Consider the following 19,966-nt stretch of genomic DNA (forward strand, 5'->3'; position numbering starts at 1 on the left):
TTTCTTCAGATAAAGAGCTTCGACTATGATATGAGATCTAGGAATCTCCTCCAATCCACTAAAAGGTACCTTGTCAGAAACAAGTATTCCCAAGAGACGGGCATACTCCTCTAATGTAGGCATAAGTTGATAATCGGGAAAAGTGAAGCATTGGAAGAGAGGGTCATAGAATTGAACAAAGACACTCAAGAGTCCTTCAACCACATCAGTAGATAACACAGATAAAAGCCTCCCATGACGTTGCTTGAAGTCCAATGGATCTAATACAAAAGATGACAATTTCCTTATCTATTTCAAATCGGGACATTTAAAACTGTACTTCTTAGTGTTCCTCCGTCCACAATCCATGGTCTGAAAATATTTTCAAATAAGACCTTAGTTCCTTGAAATTTATTTTTCTGTGATGAATGTTATGATGTGCATGTATGCATGAGTGAAACAATCACAAACAACGGATCACACACAAGGAAAACACAAACAAAGGTCAAGGGATGGATCAAGTCATCATCAAGATCATTCATCCATTTTGGTGGATTATGGTTTTTCACCTTATCAACACCCAAGTTCCATTGATATTGACAAGACTTTATCCGATCAACCAAGAATCAAAGGGTTTGTTATGAGTCACGAGCATGGGGTCAGGTTAAGAACCATCCTAAAGGAGTGTACTAAGGATAAAAACATGTACAACATGTTCTAAAAGAGTTCCCAGAGTCTTAATCCCATCTTTCGGATATTATAGGTTAGGATGACTGACTCATCAACCCATAATATTTTCAACAGAAACTCGTCTGAGTAAAGTATTGTGTAACGATTGTTATCAGGTCTACACATGAACATTCTTTGCACTACGTCCTAAATAGACCTAGATGGGTTAAATGTTCTACAGTACTAAGCTTCTCGGACCATAAATCAGAGAAAGTAATGCCTAACCATAACTAACTTGTATGACATTAGTAAAACCACTTAATTTCTGTAGCGGTAAATTCACGACCATCAAGTTATTGATAAACTTAACATTAATAAAACCAGAGTCGCCACCGCACTTTTATTGTTTCCAAAGGAAAAGGGAAAAGTATGAACAAAACCCAAAGATAAGAAGTTTTGAAATCAAAACTAATAAATTCCAGAGATCACAGGTAAGGGGTTGGTTTCACAAAGGGAAGGTGTTAGCACCCAAAGTGTCCTAGCTACTCATAGGGAGCCCTTTTTTATGTGTGTATGTGTTTTTGGTATAAATGATGTTTGAGAAAAATAGAGTGTGGGGATGAGAAAAGAATTCATTAATTATATTTTTGTGTTTGACAAGACCTTCGGACTTGTGCCTACGTACCAACATAAAAATGAGGGATCAAAACCTTGTAGTTCGTGGTAACAATTTCAAAGTGAGTGAATTGTTTTTAATCAAAAATTGATTAAAAAAAGGGCACAAAAGGGCCAAAAATTTGAATGGGGTTATTATTTTTTTTGTCTTTTGAAATTTCAAGTCAACGTGATTAGATTTATTTACAAGTTTGATTTAAGAAAAAGAAGTTTGAAAATTCAATGGCCTAAAGCCAAAGTTTCTACTTGAAATAAGGTCTAAGTTTGAAATCACAAGCAAAGAAAGTTTTTGAAAAGGGGAAGAGATTTTGAAATTTAAGAAGTGGGAGGAGATGAAGAGACTAATCCTAAGCATAAATTTAAATGTTAAGAGTTGAAAAGATCTGACCAATGGGATGCAATCCAACAGACAAGTATGTCACATAGAAAATCCACTTTCCTTTTGGACTTTGAATCAAGCAATAATCGGCAAGCAATTAGCAATATCAGACATCATGAAGATCAAGGCATCAAATAAAGATAGCCACATCCAAGCAAGCAAATCCCATAGCTAGCAATCTTCTTTGTCTTCTCATGTATCAGATGAAATAGTCTTTGATTAACTCAGAATAAAGCATTAGATACCAGATCAAAATAACAATTTATATCAAGACACTATAGAAGATGAGTTCAAATGGATCCTAAGACTTGCATCAAATGAAGGCTCAGTTCACAATAACTTAATCTAAGAATGTTGGCATTGGCCAAGTCGTTTTTGCACAGGGAATGTTGCCTAGTTCTAAGTCCAAAAGTTCAGATCAAGAACAACAGTCCACCAAACATTTTTAGGGTTTTTGTTCTTTATTAAGTATTTTAAGGTCCTAAGACCACAAACATAATCAAAATACACAAACAAAATATATACAATCACAATCTATGGCTCAAATGAGTAAAGTGAAAATGGCATAAACATAAACAAGTTAAATGAAATGTAAATGGAAATGAATGATAAATGACTAGAAATTTAATTGCATAAAGTAAATGACTTGAAAGTAAAGCAATATTAATAAGAGTTAGTCAAATGTTAGTCAAAGTTAATTGAATATTAGTAGTGTTTTTCTTTTTAATTGATTAAGTCATTCTTTGGAGAACACTCACCATCTATTCAAAAGCATGAATCCTTGAACCAATGCATCTTCCATAGGAAGGAAAAAAGGCCAAGTTTCCATACAATACCATGAAAGATGGGAGACTTACAATCTCACTTACTAGAATGTTATGCATTTAGGGTCAAATTTAGCTTTATGTTAAGCAATTATAATTTTACTTATGTAGAATTCACAACTATCTAAGATCGGGTAATAAAAATTTAGGTGTTAATGCATGTTAGAGATTTGGTATGATGAACCAAACTTCTAAAACATACCACACACTAAAAGAAAAGATCAAAAGAGGTGGACCTATCTCATCCATACTTGTATTGGTTCATCTGACACAAGGTCATTGATGAACCAATTAGCCTTAGGATATTTGAGATTTCATTGGTAAATGAAAGGAATGGGAAAGAATAGGGATGAAGATGAAGGGGGGGGGGGAGTTAGAGAAATATAAATTGGTCATGGGAGGAATTTTATCAAATTAAAATCATTCATTCATTTTGGGGGATGAAATGTACATTTCATCAATCCTCTAAATCCAATGATTTTAATCCAAAAAAAGTCAAATCAACCTTGACAAGGCCCAAGCAAATAGTCAAACATCACAAGACCATAAAAATGGCTCAACATAATTTTTACACAATTAATCAATTAAAAATCAAATTAAAAATGCATTAAAATTCAATTTAATTGGGTCAAAACCTAAAACCTCTTTAAAACACCAAATAAATGGCAAGGATATTTATCCTAGGTCAAACAGGATCAAAGGACCTTAGACAAAAAAATTCATCATTTTTGAAAAGTCAGAAGTATTTTTAAACATTTAAAAATATGCACAAAAACATTTAATTCATGAAAAATATCAAAGTTAATCCAAAAAATAATTTTAATTCAGAAAAATGAAAGAGAAAAATATTTAAAGATTTTTGGTGAAAGTCCCATATTTTTTGGATTAAAAATGAAATTATTATGAATTAAACAAAATAAAAGGAATAAATATAAATTCAGAAATAAAAAAGAAAATCAAAAAAACAAGGGCCATCAGATCTCCCTCATTAATTGAGGTGGCAGGTCTGATGGCCAGAAGCGCGCATTCCACTAACACTCTAGTCAACACGTGCACACGTGTGGTAATTCAAACCAAAGGCTGAGATTAGATCCTTGGACCAAGATCAGATGGATGAGATGAAGTCAACTCACCACCGGAGCCCTAGCTCTGGTCATCTTCTCCGGTGATGACCACCGGACTGGTCGAACCTCAACTTCATGAAAAATGAAAAACAAGGACACTAATTTGAAGGTAAAATGCTCAGGAGCTCGAATCTGGCCTCAATTTTCTCCAATTCCAAGTATATAAAAAGATATAGGGATTTGAATTTTGAGGATCATGAACTGAGTTGCTTCGATTTGACCTCAAAGTAACTCAATCTTCTTGCCTACATTGGTAGGACTTCATCCAACCAAAAATCACAAAGAATAGTAAAGAATTGAAGGAGAATCGAAGAGATGAAAATTCTGAAAAATTACCTTCGAGGGAGCTTCAACCTTGCTTGATCTTGATCCCAACTGTGTTTTGCTTTGTTTCGAAAGCTTGTAGGAAGTGATTAAGATCGGAAAATGGCTTGGACTCTTGGAGTTTAAATCTCAAAACATAATGAGATTTGAAGCTCGATTTTAAAATGAAAACCTTCAAGATTATCCTTTAATGGTGAGGGTTTAGATTGCAGGTTCAAAGCTTGGGCATGAGTTCCTCAATTCTGAGCATGAGGGGTTGTATTTATAGGCATTCCAATTCATTTCCACACACTTCTAAAATTTGCCAAATTTAGAAATTCTCATTACATGCTTGCATGGGCGTGTGATAGGCCCATCAAGTGATGTATTCAGGTCCAAAATTGCTTGAGAATCATGCTGAAATCATGTCATGTGGCCATGCATTTGAGTTTGAAATATGAAGGTGAAAATCATCCAATTGGTCCCTTGAAAATAACACATGTGCAAGTCCTTCATTCTTTGGCCAAATGAGGTGATATTAGACTTTTTATAAAGGTGAGATCAAGGAGCACAACATTAATTTTGAACACTTTTCCATTTGAAGCTTGGATCATGATTAAGTTTTAGGGGGAAGTTTGGAAAATCAAACATGTTTGAAAATTTTCTAAGTACCAAGTCAAATGTTCACTTCTTCCACCTTGAATAACTTTTTCTATGGGCTTCCAATGGAAAACGTTCCTTCATAACAGTTGTATCTATTTCAAACCTCTTTAATTTAGTCACAAATTTTACCTCATTTGGATTTGTCATGAAGGAGTTATGCATTTTAAAAGTTGAGGAAAATCACTTGTTCAATGGTAATGGCCCAAAATGACCTATAATGTTTCCTTTTGGCACATGTATTTAAAAAGTTGAATTTGAACTTCTTCCAAACATAAAAGTTGAGAACGACATCTTAAATTTGATCGTGAAACTTTAATCGCTTTTATCTCATAAAAATTGAGAAAATTAAGGTCTTTGGACGTTGACCTCCTAACTAGGGTTCTGACAAAATGACCTATAATCTTTCACCGTAAAAAATGACTTTCCATGAAAAACTAGCTCTTGAGTTCAACTTGAAAGTTGTTTGGAATGTCATTATGAGTAATCTTTCTCTTGGAAGCATTTTCATATGACAAAAACTATAGGAGATAAGGTCTAGGGAACCCCAGTTTTGACTAGTTAACTTTCTCTAGTCAACCACCATGACCAACTTGCTAACTTGACATTCTCTTGATCTTTGGGACTCACGGAGGATCATATATGAGTAAGATGATTTAATATGAAGTATCCCTTGAATTATTTAATCAAATGTTGAAGAAGCTTGTTGAGGAAGTCACACAAGATATCCAGATGAATTAGGGTTTCCAAGGCAAACAAGCTTCAAACTCTTAATGATTTCTTGATCAAAATGATATGTGAAGATCAAGGGGGTCCATACATGATGTCTAGAACCAATATAAACCATTTGTTGATTGATCTCATTGTATTGGGGGTCTCAAACCCTATTTATGAGCTTGATGAGGTATTGGTGGATGCACACACTACCTACAAAAGAGGTAAAACTATACATAGACATATTTTTGGAATTTTGGTTAGTAAACAAATAAAAATAAAGTATGATACAATCAAATGTGCTTGGTGATCTCTCCCAATGCAAACTAAATGAATGAAGGGTAAGGAGGATGCCAATGTGTGATCCCAAAGCTAATGCCAATGATGAGATAGCATGAGGGATCTTAGGGTCAAAATTGGGGTCTTACAATATGCACACATAAAAAAGGGCTCCCTAGGAGTATCTAGTACACTTTGGGTGCTAACATCTTCCCTCCGTGTAACCAACCCCTTTACTTGTAATCTCTGGAATTTTATTAGTTTTGATTCGAAAACTTCTTATCTTTGGGTTTTGTTCGTACTTTTCCCTTTTCCTTTGGAAACAATAAAAGTGCAGTGGTGACTCTGGTTTTATTGACGTCAAGTTTATCCATAACTTTATGTTCATGAATTTACCACTATAGAAATTAAGTGGCGACTGTGCTGGGGAGTAGTCCTTAGTGGGATTAGCCTACTTTTTATGTGTATATATTTGTATACTTGATGTTTGTATATTTGTTTGTATGATATAATTTGTCTGTTGTGCTTGGTGATCTCTGAGTAGTGAGATAAGTTCTAACCCAAACTTGAGTGAAATTAAGATAAGAGGATGGTATAGTTAGGTTCAACTTGTGTGGAATAGTCCTTAACAAGTTAGCTTGAGACCCATCTACTCAGTGGAGACCCTTTTGGAGTTACTGATGTCACATAAGTTATTTATGGTTAGGCATTACTTTATTTGATTTGGGGTCCGAGAAGTTGAGAACCGTAGAACATTTAACCCAACTTTGCCTATTTAGGATGTAGTGCGGAGACTGTTCAGGTGTAGACCTGATAATAGTTGTTACACGATACTACACTCAGACGAGTTTCTCTTGAGAATATTATGGGTTGATGAGTCGGTCATCCTAACCTATAATATCTGATAGATGGGATTAGGACTCTGGGAACTTTTTAGAACATGATCTATAGGTTTGTATTCTTAGTACAATCCTTTGGGATGGTTCTCAATCTGACTTCGTGCTCGTGGCTCACAACAAACCCTTTGATTCTTGGTTGATCTGTTCAAGTCTTATCAATATCAATGGAACTTGGGTGTTGATAAGGTTAAAACCATAATCCACCAAAATGGATGATTGATCTTGATGATGACTTGATCCATCCCTTGACCTTTGCTTGTGTTTGCCTTGTGTCTGACCCCTTTTGTATGATTGTTGCATTCATGCATACATGCACATCATTACATTCATCACGAAAAAGTAAATTTCAAGGAACTAAGGTCTCATTTGCAAATATTTTCAGACCATGGATTATGGACGAAGGAACACTAAGAAGTACAGTTTTAGATGTCCTGATTTGAAAGAGCTAAGGAAGGTGTCATCCTTTGTATTATATCCCTTGGAATTCAAGCAACATCATGGGAAGCTCTTGTCTATATTATCTGCTGGTGTGGTTGAAGGACTTCTGAGTGTTCTGGTTCAGTTCTATGATCCTCTTTACTGGTGCTTCACTTTTCCTGATTACCAGCTTGTGCCTACGTTAGAAGAGTATGCCCATCTCTTGGGAATACCCGTATCTGACAAGGTACCTATTAGTGGATTGGAGGAGATTCCCATATCTCATATCATAGATGAAGCTCTTCATCTAAAAAAATCTGAGATTGATGCTCATTTGGTGAAGAAAGGAGATATTCCTGGGTTGACTTCTGAGTTCCTCATTGGTAAAGCTACTGTCTTTTCTCAAACCAGTAGTATGGATGCTTTTGAAGCCATCTTTGTATTGCTCATCTATGGTTTAGCCTTGTTCCCTAACATTGACGGTTTTGTTGATGTTAACGCCATTAGAATCTTCTTGATTGGGAATCTTGTTCCTACTCTGTTGAGTGACATGTATTTCTCTTTGCATTTGAGGAATTCTAAAGGTGGTGGGACTATTGTGTGTTGTGTTCCTCTTTTGTACAAGTGGTTTATTTCCCACTTGCCTCTGACGCCTGCTTTCTTGGAGAACAAGAAATGTCTACGATTGTCTCAGAGACTTATGTCTCTCACTAATGATGATATTGTTTGGTTTGATTTTGCATTGAGTAGTATGAATATTATTGATAGTTGTGGTGAATTCTCTAATGTGCCTCTCATTGGTACACAAGGAGGAATCAACTACAATCTTGCTTTGGCTCATCGTCAACTTGGGTTCCTCTTGAGAGATAAACACAATAACACTCAATTAGAAGGTCTTTTCTATCAAGAGGGTAAAGATCCCCAAAATTTGAAGAAAAGTATGATACATGCTTGGCATAATGTGCATAATAAAGGATGATCCGAGCTTGGTCCATGCAACTGTGTAGCTTTGGAAGCTTACACTACTTGAGTAAAGAAGAGAGCTCTGGAGCTAAAGATGGTGTACGCCTGTAAAAGACCTGGGTCTTTGGATGTCGCTAAGCCATCAACTCTCCCTAACCAAGATATAGAGGAGTTGGAAGATGCACTCACTAAGATGAAGTAAGAGAAAGACATGTGGGAAGAGAGGCTTCATGCTTTGAGCCGAAAGCATGAAGAGTTGCAGCTAGAGTCGAGAGACAAGGATGCGCTTGTTGAGATTCTTGAAGACCGAGCAGTGAAGAGACAGAGAGAGCCAAATGGTCTACCTTCCTCTAGTATGCCTCATCCTTCCGGTGCTTGGAAGAAGATTGTTGATCAGCTAGTTCTTAAGAAGGCTCAAATGAAGACATTCGTCCGAGATTCGATGCGTCCGAAGGAAGTATGCACCCATAGCCAGATCATCTAATACAGTTGCTAAGGGATCCTTAGGATGATAGTTTCCTTTTCTCTTGTATTTGTACTTTGGTTTCTAAAATTGTATTCAGTGTAATCCTTCCAAATTTTATGAATAAAAAGAGATTTTATGGTTAAGCAAGTTGTTATTATTATATATTTGCAAATAGAACTTCATATGTTCCTTGAAATTAAAAACAACCAAATAACATTACATTTCATGCATCACTTGCATAACAGGTTTTCTTTCACCAGATGTCTTATTAGTTCTTATTCTATGCATCAGCCAAGATGACTCACCGTTATAACACTCGTGCTAATAAACCAAGGATCATGGAGCATCTAGAGCAAGAGAGCCAGGAGCTGAAGGATGAGATTTCCATATTAACGGCACTGACGGAATCTGTCATTGCTGCACAGAATCAGTCATCACCGACTCCTGCAACTCCTCATCCCCAGAGGACTATTATTTCTGAGGTGGCTACCTCAACTATTCTTGTTACTTCCAGTCAATCTATTCCCTCTATGCCTATTGGATTCCCTTAGGGAATTCCATCAAACTTTATGCCAGAAGGGTATGCGCCCACCTTTGTTTCTCTGTCGGCATCTAGCCCGGTCATGTTAGTGCCACCTTCTGTTGTTCATACTTTGCCTCGTGTTGAGGGTACTATTTACCATTCTGAGTCATGTGAGGGTCCAGATGTGTATGAGAAGATAGATGAGATGAAAGATCAATTCCTAGAGTTACGCAAAGAATTGAAGACTCTGAGAGGAAAAGATTTGTTTGGGAAGAGTGCTGTTGAACTCTGCCTGGTCCCCAATGTTATGATCCTGGTGAAGTTCAAGGTCCCCAGCTTTAAAAAGTTCAGAGGGAATACTTGTTCGTTGAGCCGTCTTATGATGTACGCCAGGAAAATGTCTACTTAGACTGACAATGATCAGTTACTGATTCACTATTTCCAAGACAGATTTAACTAGAGTTGCTTTAAGGTGGTATATGGGTTTGGACGGTGCAAGCGTCCGTACTTTCAACGACTTAGGTGAGGCCTTTGTCAAGAAATACAAGTACAACGTGGATATGGCGCCTGATAGAGACCAGTTGAGGTCTATGTCTCGGAAAGATAAGGAGACATTCAAAGAGTATGCCCAGAGATGTAGAGAGCTAGCTGCCCAAATAAGTCCACCTCTTAAGGAGAAGGAAATGACAAAAATCTTCTTGAAAATGCTGAGTTTGTTTTATTACAAACGTATGATTGCGAGTGCCCCTAATGACTTTATCGAAATGGTAAATATGGGGATGAGGCTAGAGGAAGGAGTCTGTGAATGACGTCTGTCTAAGGAAGAAGCATCGTTCAACAAGAAATATGGTAGGAGTTTCTCCAAGAGGAAGGAAGGAGAGACTAACTCAGTTTCAGTAGGGAGGCAAATGAGGCCTCATGTCAGAAAGAGTTCTCAACCTCATCAACATCAGCATCAAGTTTCTTCAATAATTCTGGTTTTTTCCAACAATTCCAACAATCAATCAGTTCCAATTCAACAACAACAACATCAATAACAACCGCAACAAAGAACCAACTACAACAACAACAACAATAATAATCATCATCAACAAAACATTGAGAGGAAGAAGGTCTATTTTGACCTTATTCCTATGACATATGCATAATTGTACCCATCATTGGTTCTCAAGAACCTCATTCAACCAAGAAATCCTCCTCAAATTCCTGAGCCACTACCATGGTGGTTCAAACCTGAACTTCGCAGTGCCTTTCACCAGGGATCCCCTGGCCATGACATAGAGGACTGCTATCCATTGAAATATGAGGTTCAGAAACTTGTGAAGAGTGGTATGATGTCCTTTGAGGATAGAGCACCGAACGTGAATGCTAATTCAATGCCTGCTCATGGTAATACTACTGTTAACATGGTGGATAGTTGTCCAGGGAATTTTCGAGTATTCAATGTGTGACATATCCTTAGATCATTGGTGAAAATGCATAGAACCTTGTGTTTGTTCAGTGACTATGAACATGAGCATGATGGTTGTGTAATTTATAGCGCGAACCCCCGTGGGTGTATGGTTGTCAAGAGGGATATCCATAAGTTGATGGATGAGAATGTAATCCAGATTCAACGATCAAGGGATATAGATGATGTGAATGTGATTGTGCCTGTATTCAAGACCCCTGAGCGGGTAGTTATTTAGTTTGAAAGCAGCAACAACAACAATGTTAATAGATCGGTATCATCGTTGGTTATACGGTTAGCAGGCCCTGTTCCGTATGCATCCAATAAAGTTGTTCCATATCAATACAATTCCACTATGGTTGAAAATGGTCAAGAGGTTACTCTACCAGTTGCATACTCAGTGGTGAATTTTGTAGATATTGCGAAGGTGACCCGTAGTGGTTGTGTGATCGGTCTGGTATTTCCAACAGAAGTAGAAGATGTCACAGCAAGTAAGAAGGCAGAGATTACATTAGTGAATTCGGTTAGTGCTTCAATGTGTCAATATGGTGAATCCAGCAAATTGAAGGCTGACGATGATGATGAAGTTTTAAAGTTGATCAAAAGAAGTGAATTTAATATGGTAGAGCAGCTGCTCCAGACTCCATCAAAGATCTTCGTGCTATCATTGCTGATGAATTCTGGAGCACATAGGGAGGCGTTGCAGAAAGTGTTGGAACAGGCTTACGTTGAGCATGATGTGACCATGGATCAGTTCGACCACATAGTTGCCAACATTATCTCTTGTAATAAACTGAGTTTTTGTGATAAAGAGCTTCCTAAGGAAGGAAGAAATCATAATTTGGCGCTGCACATTTCAATGAACTGTAAGGAGGATGCTATGTCCAACGTGTTGGTTGACACTGGGTCATCTTTGAATGTGTTGCCAAAATCAAATTTGTCAAGACTCTCTTATCAAGGCACCCCAATGAGGTATATTGGTGTAATTGTCGAAGCGTTCGATGGTTCTCGTAAAACTATCATTGGCGAAGTGGACCTTCCGGTTAAGATAGGTCCGAGTGATTTCCAAATTACATTCCAGGTAATGGATATCCACCCGGTCTACAGTTGCTTGTTGGGAATGCCCTGGATCAATGAAGCAGGAGTAGTGACGTCTACTCTTCACCAGAAGCTAAAATTTGTGAAGAACGGCAAGCTTGTCGTTGTTGGTGGAAGGAAGGCATTGTTGGTGAGCCATCTGTCATCTTTCGCTTATGTTGATGCTGAGGAGGAGGTTGGAATTTCGTTCCAAGCCTTATCTATTACTGATGAAATAAAGAAAACTGAGGCACCCATGTCTTCTTTGAAAGATGCACGAGAGACTATTGAGGTTGGTAGCATTGACAAATGGGGTCGTGTGGTAGAGATTGCTGAGAACAAGAATAGAGCTGGATTGGGTTTTCAACCAGGGCCGTTCAGAGCCAAAACTGAAGTTGTGCAACCAATTTTCTGCAGTGGAGGGTTCATTCATGGAATGATCAACACTCAGTTGTCGTAATTGAATATGATAGTGATAAAGACAAAGCTTGCACCAACTTTATGACGCATGGCCAGACTTGCAACAATTGGGTCGCTGTTGATGTTCCTACTGTTATTCATCGCTCTAAGTAATTTGTTTCATTTATTTTAAGGAAAAATCCTTCTCTTATGCCTAAGGGAGAAGTGAACATTGTTGGACATTTTACTATTATCATCGATAAAATACAATTTTATTCATCCACATCTATGATGTTTTATTTTTTCTTTTTTCTTTTTCTGAAAATGATAATCACAAAAAACATAAATAACTAATAATCTTCCATCTGCATAATATTTGATCGCACTCCACTTCTCTAAAATCAAAATATCAAATTATTATGCAGGTTAGTTCTCAAACCCATTGAATACAACGATCCTACTCCCTCTCCAAACTTTGATTTCCCTATTTTTGAAGCTGAGGAAGAGACTGATGATGAAAAGGTATCTGATGAATTATCTTGTTTACTCGAGCACGAGGAGAAAACCATTCATTCGTTTGAAGAGCTGATTGAATTAGTCAACTTGAGTTCCGAAGATGATGTGAAGGAAGTCAAGACCGGGTCTCAACTATGTCTAAAAGCTAAGAAGGGGTTGATTGATCTTCTTCGAGATTATTCTGATGTGTTTGCTTGGTCCTATCAGGACATGCCTGGTTTGGATTTTGAGATTGTGGAGCATAGATTATCGTTGAAGCCAGAATGTCCGCCGGTCAAGCAGAAGTTGAGAAGAACTCATCATGATATGGCAATGAAGATCAAAGAGGAAGTGCAGAAGAAGATTGATGTTGGTTTTCTTATAACCTCTGAGTATCCGCAGTGGGTGGCCAACATTGTGCCTGTTCCGAAGAAAGATGAAAAGTCTGCATGTGTGTCGATTATAAATATTTGAATAAAGCTAGTCCGAAAGATGATTCTCATTTGCCACACATTGATATGTTGGTAGACAATACAGCTAAATTCAAAGTCTTTTCATTTATGGATGGATTTTCCGGTTATAATCAAATCAAAATGGCACCTGAAGATATGGAGAAGACCATATTCGTTACACCCTAGGGAACATTCTGTTAGAGAGTGATACGTTTCGGTTTAAAGAATGTTGGTGGAACATACTAGAGAGTTATGACCACTCTTTTTCATGATATGATGCATAAAGAGATTGAAGTCTATGTTGATGATATGATTTCCAAATCAAGTGATGAAGAAGAACATGTTGAGTATTCGTTGAAGCTATTCCAGCATTTGAGGAAGTACAAACTACGCTTGAATCCCAATAAGTGTACTTTTGGTGTTCGTTCTGGTAAGTTGTTGGATTTTATTGTCAGCGAGAACGGTATTGAGGTTGATCCTGCCAAGGTCAAAGCAATACAAGAGATGCATGTGCCCAAAACTGAGAAGCAAGTCAGAGGTTTTCTCGGTCGTTTGAACTATATCTCTAGATTTATATCGCATATGACTGCCACATGTGCACCTATATTCAAGCATCTTTGGAAAGATAAGTCTTGTGATTGGGCTGAAGATTGCCATAAAGCTTTTTATAGTATCAAAGAATATCTGCTTGAGCCTCCGATTCTGTCTCTGCCTGTTGAAGGAAGACCTTTGATAATGTATTTGACTGTGCTTGAAGAGAGTATGGGTTGTGTTCTTTGTCAGCAAGATGAATCTGGAAAGAAAGAGTATGTAATTTACTACCTCAGTAAGAAGTTCACCGACTGTGAGACTCGGTATTATATGCTTGAGAAGACATGTTGCGCATTGGCTTGGGCTGCTAAGCGTCTATGCCAGTATATGTTGAATCATACTACTTGGTTGATATCCAAAATGGATCCAATCAAGTACATTTTTGAGAAGCTTGCTTTAACTAGGATGATCGCCCGTTGACAAATGTTGTTATCTAAGTATGATATTAAATACCGATCTCAAAAAGCTATTAAAGGTAGTGTCTTGGCTGGCCATTTCGCTCACCAACCGATTGAAGACTATCTGTTAGTAAATTATGATTTTCCTGACGAAGAGATTTTATATTTGAAGATGAAAGATTATGATGAACCATTTCTTGAAGAAAGGCCAGAACTTGGTTCCCATTGGGGCATGGTATTTGATGGAACTGTTAATTCGTATGGTAATGGAATTGGGGCAGTGATTATTACTCCTCAAGGCACTCATTTTCCATTTACAGCTAAATTGACTTTCAAATGTACAAACAATATGGATGAGTATGAAGCTTGCATTATGGGGCTTGAAGAGGCCATTAATCTCAGAATAAAATATCTTGACGTCTATGGAGATTCAACTTTGGTTGTGAATCAGATTAAAGGTGAATTGGAGACGAATCAACCCGATATGATACCATATAGAGACTATGCGAGAAGAATTTCAACTTTCTTTACAAAGGTTGAGTTTCATCATATTCCTCGAGACGAAAATTGGATGGCATATGCTCTTGCAACGTTGGCTTCAATGATTATGGTGAAATTTTGGAATGAAGTTCCCAATTTGACTGTGATGTGTCTTGATAGGCCAGCTCATATGTTCTCTGTGGAAGATATCAAAGATGATAAGGCATGGTATTTTGATATCAAGTGTTTCTTTCAAAGTCAGAGTTACCCGCCTGGGGCATCTTTAAAAGATAAGAAGACTTTGAGAAGATTAGTTGGTAACTTCTACCTGAATGGTGATGTGATTTATAAGAGAAATTTCAATATGGTTTTGCTCAGATGCATGGATAGACACGAAGTATACTTTTTGATGATTGAAGTCCATGAAGGTTCCTTTGGTACTCATTCCAATGGACATGCTATGGCAAAGAAGTTGTTGAGAGCAGGTTACTATTGGCTGATAATGGAATCCGTCTGCTTCAAGTTTGTGAAGAAATGCCACAAGTGTCAAATTTATGCAGATAAGATTCATGTTCCTCTGAAACTGTTGAATGTAATTTCCTCTCCATTTCCCTTCTCCATGTGGGGACTTGATATGATTGGTATGATTTAACCCAAAGCTTCGACCGGACATCGTTTAATTCTGGTGGCTATTGATTACTTCATAAAGTGGGTTGAAGCAGCACCGTATGCAAATGTGACCAAGCAAGTTGTTGTAAGGTTTATCAAGAAATAGATTATATGTCGTTATGGTGTGCCAAGTAAGATCATTATTGATAATGGATCAAACTTGAATAATAGTATTGTGGAAGCTCTTTGTAAAGACTTCAAGATTGCACACCATAATTCTTCTCCCTATAGACCTAAGATGAATGGGGTTATTACAGCCACAAACAATAACATCAAGACGATCATTCAGAAGATGGTTGTGACATATAAGGATTGGCATGATATGCTCCCATTTGCTTTGCATGGGTATCTGTAATACCCCAAAATTTACCTTTCATTTTTCCTGGAGGCATGGGATTATGTTTTACACTTCATTAGCATCATATTAGGTCATACTCCTTGCATACTGCATTAATGACATGGAGATCAGGTTTTGATCGATCACTCCTTAAAAGAAGGAGCCCACACAAAGCAAGATTGATAATTGGACTTTATTTTCTAAGTATACAAGTCTCAAGGGTCTCAGGGGGGTCCAAGTATCTTATTATGGTCCTCAGTTCATCAGTGAAGAATTCAAAGCTATCAGAGTGTTCATCTGGATTTAATCAGAAATTAGGGTTTCATGGCTACCTGCAACAGGCAATGTTTGGTTGGAAGTAGAGGAGCTCATCCATGTCATGATTAGAGAGGCATCTTGGCCTAGGAAGATTCACAATTATCTCAGAAAGATCCATTGGCAATCAGTGCAATCAGTTCCTGATCATTTTGCCCTAAAACTAGGGTTTGGTATAAAATCAGTTTATTTCTGATTCTTTGGGTGAAACTATTTTCCATGGCCCTCCATATGTCCACAAGGGTCTACATACAAAAAATAAGCTCTTTATTTGAGCTAGAAGTGCTTCAATTGATCAATGGATTCGGGAATCAGACAGTTTGGGAAAAGTCAACTGTGGGGCCAGAAAAGTCAAGTCCTGACATTTTGAGAGTGGAATCTCAAAATCCATGCCTAAGGGAGCCTAAATGTGAAATTTGATCAAGGTTGGATCATGGATTCATCATTTAATAAGGAATTGAAGAAGTTACCTAATTTGGAAATGGTTGACTTTCCATTTAGGGCAAGTTTATTATGATTGTTGCACTCACTTTAAGCCCATTTTCCATCAAGATAAAAGCTCCATTACAAAATTTCTCCAACATGAAAGTTGTTCCTCTTGTTCCAAGCTTTCTATAGATATAAAGTTTGCTCCATTTGGATTAGAATTAAGAAAGTTATGCTTAGTCAAAGTGAGACATTTTTTTAGGACACTTAGAAAATTTTCTAAGTCCAAAATCTTCAAAATTTGTCAAGACTTCTTGACCAGTTTTCTTACACTTCAAGGCATTATTTGAAAATACTTTCTTCATAACAATTGTACCTTTCCATGTCCTCTTTCACATCCTTTTTGAATCATCTCATTTGGATGCATGGTTTGAAAGATACATTCATTTAAAGTGGGCACCATGACTTGATTTTCTAGGCAGATTTTGGGTCTGGCTGGCCCAATCAGATTTTCTAAGCATGCTGCACAAGCCAGTCACATTTTTTTTTACCTCTTTTGGACATGCATTGGACATCCATTCACTTAAGTTTGGCCCAAAATAACAACATTTTCAACCTCACTTCACACTTTTATTCTTATGGATAAATCACTTATTAAAAAGCCCATGAGAACACCTAATCCACCCTATTTAAGAAGCTGAAACCCTAACCCTAAAAGAGCATTGGAATTTCGTGGCAAGGAGGCAAAGCTTCATCACATATCAGATTCCATTCCACTTCTATTTTCCGTTATGTAATCATCTCTTCCATGGCCATGTTTTGATATATCTACGCTTGCTTACCATGTTCATCACCATTAATCCTTCCATTTTCATATTTCTTTTTCTTATTTAAAATATTTTCTTCGTCCATAAAATTACCCAAAAATATTTTTCATTTTTCTTAACATTTTATTTAATTTTATATAATATTTATTTTCGTATTTTTTAATATTAATATTTTATTTTAATTATTTATTCTAAATGGTCCATTTTAACACACTTTTTTTTATTGATTTTATTTTTATGACTTAAAATTATTGTTAGCATTTGATTTTTGGGATGAAGGTTGACCACTGTATTATGGTCAACCTGATCTTTTCTTAGAATTTTATTTCACATTTTCAATATATTTTGGATTTATTTTTGACCTAGTTTGGTTGGTGGACTTTTAATTTGACTTCTGTTTTATTTTAATTAATTCACGTACCAATTTTCATTATTTTTAAAATCTTTTTGGGGGCTGATGATGTCCTGACATCACCTTATTTAGTTTAATTTTTCATAATTTTCTTGATTAATTTACTATTTATTCTTGATTCATTTCTAACCTAGTCTTATTAATTGACTTTTGGTTTGACCTATATTTTGTTTTAATTAATTCACGTGCCAATTTTCATTATTTTTAAAATCTTTTTGGGGGATGATGATGTCCTGACCCCACCTTATTTAGTTTAATTTTTCATAATTTTTTTGATTAGTTTGCTATTTATTTGTTACTTTTTAAGTTGACTTGAATTTTCGGTTGACTTCTTTATGATCGATGTTTGACTTAGGGATTGCTTATGGAAATTGAAGAGATCTTTTGATCCTTCCTTGTGCATCTCATATGCCATGTATTAGAGGCCTTTTACCTTGATTTTATTTGGTCCTTACCTCATTTCTTGATTAAATTATTCAGTGGACCCTTCGTGTGTATATTTTCATTTGTTCGATTCATCTGTTATCTTTTATACTTGTTTCTCTCATTCATGCTTTCTATTGCTTGATTATTTAACATGTTCATACTCCCATGCATTATTTAAATGCTCCATTATTTGATCTCTTTGGTTTGATTATATATTGTTTATTTATCCAATCTGATTGATAACTGTTGCCTACTTGTATGATGTATGAGGCATATATTCTTATTGTTTGTTTGCCATGAACAATCCCCATTCATAACAAATGTACCCCTCTCCCATAAAGTGTATAATATTTATTTCTTTATTTCTTTAGTCACCTGTTAATAGAAGAATTAAAACGAACATCCGATAACCATTTCAAAATAAGATCAAAAGCTCGATCCAACGTCGAGTAATCATTTTCAAAACTTAACAGAACCAACACGCATTCATCCATCCTCTTGTAAGTCGATTGCCTCAGGCATCGCCATCTACCTGTAAGTCGATTTCCTCCGGCATCGCCATCTACCCTTATCCGTAACTCCTCTCCGCGCTCCATCCGTCGACTCTTGTTCCGTTTAGGTAGCACCCATTAGGTAGAACCCTTTGTATGATAACATAGGTAGAATTCCCTTATTCTTTGCATGATAACATTAGGTAGATGTTCCCCTTTATAAATCCTAACACATAGGTCCATATTGCATGACAACTCTAGAGCAGAGCTTCCCCACTTTTAGACCTTTCGTGCGTCTCCGATCTTGTGGCATGTTAGTTCGTTCTATTGCAAAGAGGTAACTGCCTAAGACTCGATTCAGCGAGCTACGACACTTATTGCTAGGACGTTGAACACACTGCCCACCCTCCTTTGACACAGCTGGTGTCCTCTTTTGTAATTCCATGTTCAGATGGCAATCCTTAACCCCTAGTTAGTCAAACTACGACAACTCTGATTCTCATGTTCAAATGAGATACGTAGGCACGAGATGCGATGTCTTGCCGAGTTTGACTGATGACTAACAACTAATCATTATTTACTTTCGTCCTTGTTGCGATTATTTTCTCTCACCCTCGTTGCGATCGAGACCTTCCCTTTCTCTTGCCCTAGTTGCAATCGAGACCCTTGTTCCCGTAGTTAGCCGAACCACGTTTTGCTCTGATTCTCACTCTAGATGAGATACGTAGGCATAAGACGCGATGTCTTACCGAGCACACTTCTCTTTAACCCAAGCCGAGCTACGAAGACTCTGATTCTCATACTCATATGAGATACGTAGGCAGTGGATGCGACATCCTTACGAGTCATTTTCTTTTAACCTTCCTTTTAGTAAATAGTACTTTAGATATACCTACACCCTTTAGACTAGAACAACACTTATGAAAAGGGCTCCCTAGGAGTACCTAGGATGTTTTGGGTGCTTAAAACCTTCCCATTGAATAACCAACCCCCTTACCCAGATCTCTGACATTTTTACTAGTTTTTGATTCGATAAAACTTTTAGGTTTTTGTTCGCTTTCTAACCATTCCTTTGGATAAATAGAAGTGCGGTGGCGACTCGACTTGTATGGTTTACCTTGGATTTAGTCAATATCTCTAATGGTAACGAATACCCCGCTACAGTATCGTACGTTCATCCGCACTTCAACAGGGGCAACCCCTTTCTCACTTGTTTATGGCATGGATATTGTGCTCCCATTAGAGGTTGAGATCCCGTCACTACGTGTGCTAATGGAAGCCAAGTTGACTAAAGCTAAATGGTGCCAAACCATATATGATTAGATGAATTTGATTGAAGAGAAGAGATTGACTTCCATGTGTCATGGTCAGTTATATCAGCAGAGGATGAAGAAAGCTTTTGATAAGAAGGTCAAGCCTCGTGTGTTCAGAGAAGGTGACCTCGTGCTCAAGAAGATTCTATCTTTCAAACCTGATGCTAGGGGAAAATGAACTCCTAATTATGAAGGCCCATATGTTGTTAAGAGAGCATTTTCAGATGGTGCTTTGATTCTTAAAACTATGGATGGTGAAGAGTTCACTCGTCTTGTGAACACCGATGTAGTCAAGAAATACTTCGCCTAAAAAAGAAAAGAACAACTTGCAAAGTTGAAAACCTGAAAGGGCGGCTTAGGCAAAAATGAGCGTCTCGGTGGATTGAAAATCCGAAAGGGTGATCCAGGCAAAAATTAGATACATAAAAAAAAAATTATCCTGGTAGATTGAGTACCCCACCTTATGGCAATCTAGGCAAAAATTAGGGATTATGGCAAGTAACTGCATTCGGTTAGTCCTAATCTTGGAGACAG

The sequence above is a fragment of the Lathyrus oleraceus genome, chromosome 5 (genome assembly GCF_024323335.1).
Source record: "Lathyrus oleraceus cultivar Zhongwan6 chromosome 5, CAAS_Psat_ZW6_1.0, whole genome shotgun sequence".
Lineage (NCBI taxonomy): Eukaryota > Viridiplantae > Streptophyta > Magnoliopsida > Fabales > Fabaceae > Lathyrus > Lathyrus oleraceus.